The 10,984-nt window shown below is 35.1% G+C and overlaps 1 pseudogene; it reads right to left on the reverse strand.

Moving 5' to 3' along the window:
* Window positions 1-9,959: 9,959 nt before the first annotated feature.
* On the reverse strand, window positions 9,960-10,304 carry LOC111539664 (annotated as a pseudogene).
* Window positions 10,305-10,984: the final 680 nt, after the last annotated feature.

Consider the following 10,984-nt stretch of genomic DNA (forward strand, 5'->3'; position numbering starts at 1 on the left):
TTTTTTTTTTTTTTTTTTTTTTTTTTTTTTTTTTTTTTTTTTTTTTTAGCAATGCTGTTGAAGTCTGGAGTTCAACTGCAGATTCTCTTCTTGTGAGAAGATAATTTTATTTTGAATTCATTTCTGTATGGCATTATTCAAGGATATTTAATATATATCATTAGAAACAGCATTAGACTTGGGGACGGAACTTGTTTCTGCCATCTGTTCTACTGCTCACTAATGTAAATATACCTTCCTCAACTCTCCTGGATTATCTCATAAATATGATAATAAAACCTAAATGTAGTGACTATTTAATACTTGTCAATAATTCTACTAAGAGACTTGAATACATTATCTGACATGATCTTAAAAACTTCATGTAGTAGGTGCTTTTATTAGCCAAATTTTACAGCAAAGGAAATTGAAGTTTGAAAGGTCAAGTAACTTGTCCAGGGCTACCTGGCTTGTAAATAGCAAAGCTAGTATTCACACCTAGGAAGTCTCACTGGAGAGACAACATGGGCAATATTGCATTCTGCTGATCTCTGCCTCACAGAGATGTGGGGAAAGAGTAGGTTCTAGAATGTGGAGGCAGACTAAATGAAGATCCAAGGGCTCTCCTGGTAGAGACATTCCTGGTAGGAGAAATATATGTTCTTCTTTACCTGTGCAGATATTTCCCTTAGTGCTGCTGTGACAAATCTTTGGGGCTACTTTCTTACTTAGAGAAATAATAGACACTACAGAATCATATCTAAAATATAATAACTAAATTATTCTAGATGTGAAAATAGAAGTAGGGATATTGTAACTTTGTACAACACAGATTTGAACTGTGTGGGCCCAGTTATAAGCAGATTAAAAAAAAATAAAAGTTACACCAAATTGTGCCTACCTCTCCTGCCTCCTCTTCCACCCCCTCTACTTTTTCTGCCTCTTCCACCCTTGAGACAGAGGCAGAAGCCTCTAATTTTTCTGCCTCTTCCACCCCCTCTACTTTTTCTGCCTCTTCCACCCTTGAGACAGCAAGACCATTCCCTATTTTTTGTCACCCTCCTCAGCCTACTCAATGTGAAGACCATGAGGATGAAGTCCTTTATGATGATCTACTTCCTTTCAAGAACAGTAAATATATTTTTTCTGACTTATAATTTTTAAAATAACATTTTCTTTTCTCTAACTTACTTTAAGAATATTGCACAGCAAAAGAAACTACCATCAGAGTGAACAGGCAACCTACAGAATGGGAGAAAATTTTTGCAATCTACTCATCTGACAAAGGGCTAATATCCAGAACCTACAAATAACTCAAACAAATCTATGAGAAAAAAACAAACAACCCCATCAAAAAGTGGGCAAAGAATATGAATAGACATTTCTCAAAAGAAGACATGCATACAGCCAACAGGCACATGAAAAAATGCTCGTCATCACTGGCCATCAGAGAAATGCAAATCAAAACCACAATGAGATACCATCTCACACCAGTTAGAATGGCAATCATTAAAAAGTCAGGAAACAACAGGTGCTGGAGAGGATGTGGAGAAATAGGAACACTTTTACACTGTTGGTGGGATTGTAAACTGGTTCAACCATTGTGGAAAACAGTATGGCAATTCCTCAAGGATCTAGAACTAGAAATACCATATGACTCAGCCATCCCATTACTGGGCGTATACCCAAAGGATTATAAATCATGCTGCTATAAAGACACATGCACACATGTTTATTGTGGCACTATTCACAATAGCAAAGAATTGGAATCAACCCAAATGTCCATCAGTGACAGACTGGATTAAGAAAATGTGGCACATATACACCATAGAATACTATGTAGCCATAAAAAAGGATGAGTTTGTGTCCTTTGTAGGGACATGGATGCAGCTGGAAACCATCATTCTCAGCAAACTATCACAAGAACAGAAAACCAAACACTGCATGTTCTCACTCATAGGTGGGAATTGAACAATGAGGTCACTTGGACTCTGGAAGGGGAACATCACACACTGGGGCCTATTATGGGAAGGGGGGAGGGGGGAGGGGAGAGGGATGGCATTGGGAGTTATACCTGATGTAAATGACGAGTTGATGGGTGCAGCACACCAACATGGCACAAGTATACATATGTAACAAACCTGCACGTTGTGCACATGTACCCTAGAACTTAAAGTGTAATAAAAAAAAAATCAAGAGAAAAAAAAGAATATTGTATATAGTACATATAACATACAAAATATGGGTTGACTGTTTATGTTATGATAAGGCTTTTCGTCAGTAGTGGGCTATTAGTGGTTAAGTTTTAGGGGGGTCAAAAGTTAGATGTGGATTTCTGAATGCATGGAGTGTTAGTACCCCAAACCCTCATGTTGTTCAAAGGTCAACTGTATTTTTGTTAGGCAGAATTAATTATAATAGTTTTTGGATAAATAGAATTAAATGCCAATTATATGCCTTTTATATAATAGTTAATATGCTAGATAAATGAGTGAAAAATGTTTTGTAGGGTAGTTATAGGGAATATTTATAGGCAAATAAAAAAGAGGTAAGTATATTTTTCCTAATTTTGTCATGTAGTGGATATAAAAAAGTAGTTTATCTTCCCCAAGAAAATTATGATTTTCTTAGTGGTGTTATAATTACAGATTTCTTAACTTGGAATTATGGTGTTAAATGCAACCATATTTAATTTTTTTGGGTAAAAATGCTACATTCTAGGAACCATATAAAATATTTGTGTACATTTCATATTATTTTCAATAATCTTAAAGAAATAAAACATTTATGTAGAGAAGAAGCCATCAGCCATCAATTGAAATCTATTTGCCAAGCTCAAGAAAGTAAAAGATATGCACATACATTTTATTTCTAATTATGTAATATGCATATATTCATATGGTTTAAACATTAAAACAAACATATTTCCTTCATTAATGAAGGCATTGATGTTATGTAGTGGTATTTAATATTTTAATCAGTAGCATTCTGAATTGAATTTCTTCTATGTTCTTGATTTTCCTTTCACTTGCAGGAAAAATAACATTAATTCTATAGAGATTAAGGTCACTTTCAGTTTTCCATTAATAATATTTTAAAGAGACATCTGTTAGCGTTTAGCCAAGAGGCTCCTAAATAACTAGTAGAAAAGGACAAAACTGTGAAATAAAAGTTCTTAAATATTTCTTCTGATTAGGGTTGCTGGACATTCCACCTGTGGTAGCTGGTATATTGCTGGCAACCATACTCTTCAACATGACTACCACACAGCAGAAAAAAGCAATTTGGGTTGTCTGGCTGTGTGCTGGCACATCTGTTTTGGAAGTCTGGTGGGCATGCACTCTTGCAAGCAACAAACTCCAGCTCTTAAGCCAGTGCTCAAGTTGCTTAGGTTACTCCCTTAGTCATATGTCCTCAGCCAGTTGCCCTGGAGGAAGCAGCTAGAAAAGCCTATGAGAACTGCTTCTGACCTTAGAGCATGGTGCAGTTTATGATGTCCCTCCATAAAAGGGAAAAAATAGAAATCTGGCTATCCAGAAGCAATCTTAAACAACTGCCTCCTATCGGAGTTGCAGTCAACTAATCCTGCTGGAGGATTAGCTGCTATAGACAGTTAGGCAGGTTATTGGAGCAACATTTTCTGACTTGCAGCCCTGTAATCTTCTTCAGGCTTTGCCTCTTTTAGCCATATTTAACCAGAGAATTTTTCCCTCTGGTGTTCCACTAGTCTTTGAACCCTGGTGGCATGGACCTTGGAAGAATTCTGTCAATTGCAGGGATTTTTCTGCTGTACATTTAAAGCCATAATATTTGTTATACAGAGCTGTGAGCCCCAGAAGAGGAGAGTGTGGTAGTATAGTGTGATGGTTAAGATTACTGTTCCAGCTTTGGAGGTAGGCCAGTCTGGAATTGGGTTCTGTTTTCAACATCTATAAGCCATGTGACTAGTTTTCTCATCTGTGAAATGGGGAAAATACTGCCTTCCTCACAAGTTGTAAAATGGTTAGCTAGTTAATACACATAAATGGTTTAACATAGTATTTGGCAAACAGTAAAATTTTCTTTATTTTTAAGACTCATGCTATTTTGGTGGGCTTACTGAAACACTGAAAAAAAGTTCAATTTAGTTCCAGAAAATTCTAATATGTTCTAATGATTTGATAAACGGTCTTAACTGTATGGGATACACATCACTTAGTATCTGGGTCACTGTTTAATCAGAATAGTTTATTTCAGACTACATTAATCTAATATATAAGTTAGAGTTTTTAAAATCTTACTGATGGTACCTTTAGTCAAACAACAGCCATGTATTAAATTTCTGTATCTTCAGATTAGATATTAGGTGGCACACAAAAGAAGCAGAAAGCTTTGTTCCTATTCTAAAAACGGTTTAATTAATATCTTTTTTAGCTTTGTATGAAAAGCTAGTTAGCTTACTTCTAGCATTCTTTTGGTCTTGGAATTTGGAACAATACTCGATATTACACTGAGGTTGAGGCAGCATACTTCTTTGGGATTTTAATAATATATAGAGGTTCCACGGAACCTCTACTAATAATCTTATACATCGCAAGAACCACAATTACTTTTGCACAGACTTAATTACCTACCTAACTCTATGGGGATATCACTGTGGTTTATTTTGGAGTGAAAAGCAGTAAAATATCTTCTGGTATATCAATGTATTTTCTGTTTCTACTAAAACATTCTGGCTAGTGGCAATCTCTTAATTTTCCTTCCTATTGTAGTTCTGAAGCCACAACAGGTGTTTTCTCTGCTGGATAGATTGAATGTTGGAGTATGACCAGATGCAGTTTTTAAACATTTGGCAAGTGTACGATGTTAGGAGCAGGAAGAAGAGGACACAGTGTCTCTAGATGTTTCTCTTGTTCTGAGAAATTACTCAATTTTTATAAACTTTGATTTTCAGGCTTTTTTTGTTATTGTTTTATGACTGCAGTTTAGCTGGAAGATGATAGCCAAACTTTTCAGTAATTAATGAATAAATGAGAACTGCTAGATCAATGATGGCTGGGTTTCCTAAACCAGTGAGCAACTTGAAGCAATGATAAAGACACTTAAGATTTTAAAGAGGTTTTTAACTGATAGTGAGATTTTCTAGCTTAGCTTGAGTTTGGCTGCGTGGATATCCCCATGTGGAAATCCTCCATCCTGTTTTGTGCTGTGTAGACTTGTCTCAGGAGAGGCAAAATCCTCAATTATTTACATGATTCCATTCTCTAATCCCAAATTAAGCATATTAATAAATTGCCTATATATGTGTATACAATCAACAGCTACAACACAAGCCAAGAATCCTTTTCTTAGACTGCCCGGATAGCAACAATAGTAATTATCTGTGTTGATAAGGACCTTCCAAATTTTCCAAATGCCTTCCACCTCCTTAACTTATTTGCAAATTAGTTTTATTTGATAATGAAAAAATACGTGGAAAATGGGGGTACAGAGAGGTCGAGACTTGCTTTAGGCCACATAGCACATCAGTGATGAAGGACTCAAACCTAATTATTTTACCTGCAGGTTCAGTTCTCTTTGCATTATATAACCCAATCCAGTAAAGTCTGATAGCCAGGTCATGCTCTGTTAAGTTCTATTCAGAATATGCCTGATAAACATATACATTAGTAGTAAACTTTTAATACTTGAACTATTCTTTCAATTAGTCTTTTGCTTGGCTGATGAAAAATTCACAGTGGAGTCAACTTGTCTTCCATGTGTAATGTAATGATGCCAAATCACATTCCACATGGCTAGACTTTTTATAGTGTACATAAGCTTCATCTGCTGTAGATTCCTTTTTGAGATATGGGACTGTGAAAAATACACTGACAGAACAAAACATGTGTTTTTTGTCCCTAAACAAGTGATGTTTAGCAAGAATTTTAAGATAAGAAATAGCATGCTAGTAACAAGTTATGGAAGCTGCAAAAGAGATAATTATATGAGTTAGCTTCTTAGGGTTGGTTGTTTTTGTATACTTAAGCTTCTAGATGACCCTTGCATAAAGTATATCCCAACTTGATCTAACTTGACTGCAGATTTTAATACCACATACAAAGAAAAGTTTAGGCTAAAAATGAATGATTGTAACTTACAAATGGTATAATGGGGAAACACACAGAGCCAACATACTGAAGTATTTTCTACTATTTATACTAAACAGTTATAGAAATTATATAGATGTAGGATATAATGACTGTAAATTACATACCTTCTATAATAGTCTTATTATGTAACCTTTATCCTGCACTACGAATAGTTCCTTTTCCAGAAGTGGGATGAGAGTAGGAAAAAAACTCAAGAAGTTCAAACAGCCCTGAATTACACAGTGTCGGGTGTAGCTTACTGTCTCTTTTATTTTGAGGAAATATGCATTCTTCTTCCTTTGTTAAAGGATATTTGCATTTCTTACTTTATCTTAGCTGTAGTTCATCAATCTTGATAATGTAGTTTCTATTTTAGGCAAATGAACAGAAGATTTTTTTTACTCAATTAATTTCTTTTTATGAATAATTAAATAGGGAACTGGTAGAGTGGTTGGTGAAGAGCACCTTTTCATAACTATTGAATACTATTTAACCTATACAATTGTAAAAGAACATTTGCATACATGAAAGAGATGAACAAAAATCTTTTCTTATCTTTTAAACCCCCTTTGAATATAGACAAATTTGTATTTTCCTTGTTCTAGGGAATTTGTAAATAGTTGTTCTAAAATAACTCTTGAGAGAAGTAAAAAGCAAAACAAGTTTTCAGGCCTCCCTTATATAAAGATGGAATGAGAACTATTAACCAATTTGAACACAAGTTTTTTTCTTTCTTTTTTTCCTAGTCATGAACCTACACTGTCCATAAATTAATGTATCATGCAAAATCAGAAGACTTGTGTGTATGTTTTTAGCTAAGTATTTCTGACTTAGAATGAATCATAGAATTAGCAAATATCTAGTAAATTTGGGCTTTACAGGCGATGAAAATCAGTGTAGGCCAAGAACAAAAACACAAGCAAAAACATTCAGCCATTTAAATAAGCAAAAAAGCACATACTTAATTTAGCTTTAATTAAGTTAAAATTCGAGTTCTTTTACCTGATTTGTTCAGTTCTCTTTGCAGAATCAAAATAACCATTTTCCTAGTCTCATTAAAGTGTCTGCTTAAGGAAGATGATGAAAGTAGTAAGATTTTAAGGAATGTATTTTGCATATTCAAAAATGAAAGTTTAAAGACAAAATAAAAAATAACACTCTTGGCTCATAATAACTCCCTAACAGTGCCATGGGTAAGTTTTCATTCAACCAATATGATCATCAAAGAATCCTGATTTTATTGAGATGAGTATCGGAGATCAAACAATGGACAGAAATATCTCCTTTCATAATGTGTCAGCTTCAAAATCCAAGTGGATTCTATACTTTTCTGTAGTTTAAAGATGTGTGAACATTACATGGAAAATGCTTTCATTGTCCATTGCATGTATGTTAGTTACAGGACAAGGCATTACTTATACCACTTGCTAAACTGCCTGGAACATGGTTAGGGTATATAAAAATGTAAAATAATTTGAAGACCATAGTAATCAGTATTACTAAAGATTGATAATTTATTATTTCCTATCACTATTATTTAGCCTAATTTTCCAGGAAACTTAGAGACAAGTGACAGAGGAAGCAGAGTTCAGAGTGGATGATAATGTCACTGTGAATGAACTGTAGTAAGATTATAGTAAAAGAAAGGTCTAGCCTACCCTTGATAGAGAAGAGTAGTATTATCTCTAAAGATAATTATCATTCTGGGCCTAAAGCAGTTCTAGAGATCTTTTTGGTGCTTAGTTCTGGGTTTATGGAAAAGGATTAAGAGAGGTTTTAGTTTTGGCCCAGCTGTTCCAGCTGTGTGATCATGGATAAACATATTACTAACACTCTCTGGATTTGATTTTCTCACTCATAAAATTTAGGTTGGAATCTCTATGGCCCTTTCCAGGTTTAAAATTCTAGGATTCTAGAAGAGAATAAAGAGGGGGAAAGTACTTGGGATAATAATCAAATTTTTAGCAACATTCATCCCCCACCCCCAACCCCTCCACCTGTTCCTAAAATAACCTTTTGGAAATAGTGTTCTTTAGACTTTCAAGGTCCTGTCTATACGTATGTGTGGGAGGAGGAGGGAACATCTACTAAGCACTTATGTTAGATGTCACTTTCTCCAGTAAGTTTTCCCTTATTGCCTACCTGTTGCATACCTTTTAAAATAGTTATTTATGGGAAGGCCAGTAGTACTTATGTAAAGTCAGAATTTGGTTCTTGGCTGGTAGTTATGGAGGAAAATTCGGCCAAATTGAATGATATTGAACAATGTACATATTTTATTTCTTTAGTCACGGCTGATAGACCTGTTTTCCTTAGGAAAACAAAGTAGGTTTGGATGTTTATTTTGCATTGAATGTTTGATTACTATTGATCTTTGCTCTTTCTTTTCCCAACTTTTAGTTTCAGGGTTATATGTGCAGGATGTGCAGATTTGTTACATGGGTAAACATGTGCCATGGTGGTTTGCTGCACAGATCATCCCATCACCTAGGTATTAAGCCTAGCATCAGTTAGTTATTTTTCCTGATATTCTCCCTCCTCCCATCCCAGACCTGTCAGAGGACAGGTCCCAGTGTGTTTAGTTCCCCCTCATGTGTCCATGTGTTTTCATCATTCAGCTCCCACTTAGAACGTGTGGTGCTTAGTTTTCTGTTCCTGTGTTTGCTGTGGATAATGGCTTCTAACTCTATCTATGTCCCAGCAAAGAACATTATCTCATTCCTTTTTATGGCTGCATAGTATTCCATGGTATATATGTATCACATTTTCTTCATCCAGTCTATCATTGATGGACATTTACATTGGTCCCATGTCTTTGCTATTGTGAATAGTACTGCAGTGAACATATATGTGCATGTATCTTTATAATAGAGTGATTTATGTACCTTTGGGTATATATGCAGTAATGAAATTGCTGGTTCAAATGGTATTTCTGCCTGTAGGTCTTTGAGTAATCACCACACTGTCTTCCACACTGGTTGAACTATTTTACACTCTCACTAACAGTGTAAAAGCATTCTTTTTTTCTCTGCAACTTTTCCAGCATCTGTTGTTTTTTGATATTTAATAATAGCCATTCTGACTGGTGTGAGATGGTATCTCATTGTGGTTTTGATTTGCATTTCTCTCATGATCAGTGATGTTGAGCTTTTTTCATATGTTTGTTGGCTGCATAAATGTCTTCTTTTGAGAGATGTCTTTTCATATCCTTTGCCCACTTTTTAATGGAGTTGTTAGTTTCTTTTCTTGTAAATTTGTTTCTTAAGTTCCTTGTAGATGCTAAATGTCAGACTTTTGTCAGATGGATAGATTGCAAATATTTTCCCCCATTATCCAGGTTGTCTGTTCACTCTTAGTTTTTTTTTTTTTTTTTTTGCTGTGCAGAAGTCCTTTAGTTTAATTCAATCCCATTTGTCAATTTTTTATTTTGTTACAATTGCTTTTAGCATCTTCATCATGAAATCTTTTCCTGTGCCTATGTCCAGGATAGTATTGCCTAGATTTTCTTCTAGGGTTTTTATAGTTTTGGGTTTTACATTTAAGTTTTTAATCCATCTGGAGTTGATTTTTGTATATGGTATAGGGAAGGGGTCCAGTTTCAGTTCTCTGTATATGGTTAGCCAGTTTCCCCCAACATCATTTATTAAATAGGGAATCCATTCCTCATTGCTTGTTTTTGTCAGATTTGTCAAAGATCAGATGGTTGCAGATGTGTGGTCTTATTTCTGATTCTTTATTCTGTTCCATTGTTCTATGTGTTTGTTTTTGTGCCAGTACCATGCTGTTTTGGTGACTGAATTCTTTTTTTTTTTTTTTGAAATGAAAGACCTCACATATTTATTACTGAACCCAGCCAACCAATGCATTCAGAGAGGAAAATACGTCGAACTCTCCAGAGAGTGGTGACATTTTCAGTTTGATATGGTAATGTGATCGTGACCTTCAGACAGCACAAATATATGTGCCATCTCATGTGCAAAAACCTTACAGACCCAGCTTGGTTCTTCTCCAATGTCTCCTTTTGGAGTTGTACCTTATTTTATTTCCAGTTTTCATCCAAATCCACTGGGGAATGGGACGATTTTGCTTTTGTTTCTTGGCTAGGAATCGCTTAATCCTGAAAGTCTTGTGAGAAGACATGGCGAGAAGTGGAGGCAAGAACACACCACGATGGCGGAGAAAGGAAAAGAGAGGGGAAGCAGGCGGAAGAATGAGCTTAGAGGTTACTGAATTCTTGTAGTATAGTTTGAAGTCAGGTAGCATGATGCCTCCAGCTTTGTTCTTTTTGCTCAGGATTGTATTTTTCGGTTCCATATGAATTTAAAAATATATTTTTTCTAATTCTATGAAGAATGTAAATGGTATCTTAATGAGAATAGCATTAACTCTATAAATTGATTTGGGTAGTATGGCCATTTTTATGATATTGATTCTTCATATCCATGAACATGGAATGTTTTTCTAATTGTTTGTGTTATCTCTGATTTCTTTGATCAGTGGTTTGTAGCTCTCCTTGAAGAGATCCTTCACTTCCTTTGTTAGCTGTATTCCTCGGTAGTTTATTCTTTTTGGCAATTGCAAATGGTAGTTCATTCATGATTTGACTCTTGGCTTGCCTATTGTTGGCATATAGGAATGTTTGTGATTTTTGCACATTGATTTTGTATCCTGAGACTTTGCTGAAGTTGCTTATCAGCTTCAGAAGCTTTCTCAGCCAATGCAAAAGAACTGAAATCATAACACATGGCCTCTCAGACCACAGCACAATCAAATTAGAACTCAAGAACAAGAAACTCCCTCAAAATCACACAACTATTAATACATGGAAATTGAACAACCTGCTCTTGAATTATTCTTGAGTAAATAATGAAATTAAGGCAGAAAACAAGAAGTTC

Source organism: Piliocolobus tephrosceles, chromosome 1, assembly GCF_002776525.5.
Source record: "Piliocolobus tephrosceles isolate RC106 chromosome 1, ASM277652v3, whole genome shotgun sequence".
In the NCBI taxonomy this organism is placed as follows: Eukaryota; Metazoa; Chordata; class Mammalia; order Primates; family Cercopithecidae; genus Piliocolobus; species Piliocolobus tephrosceles.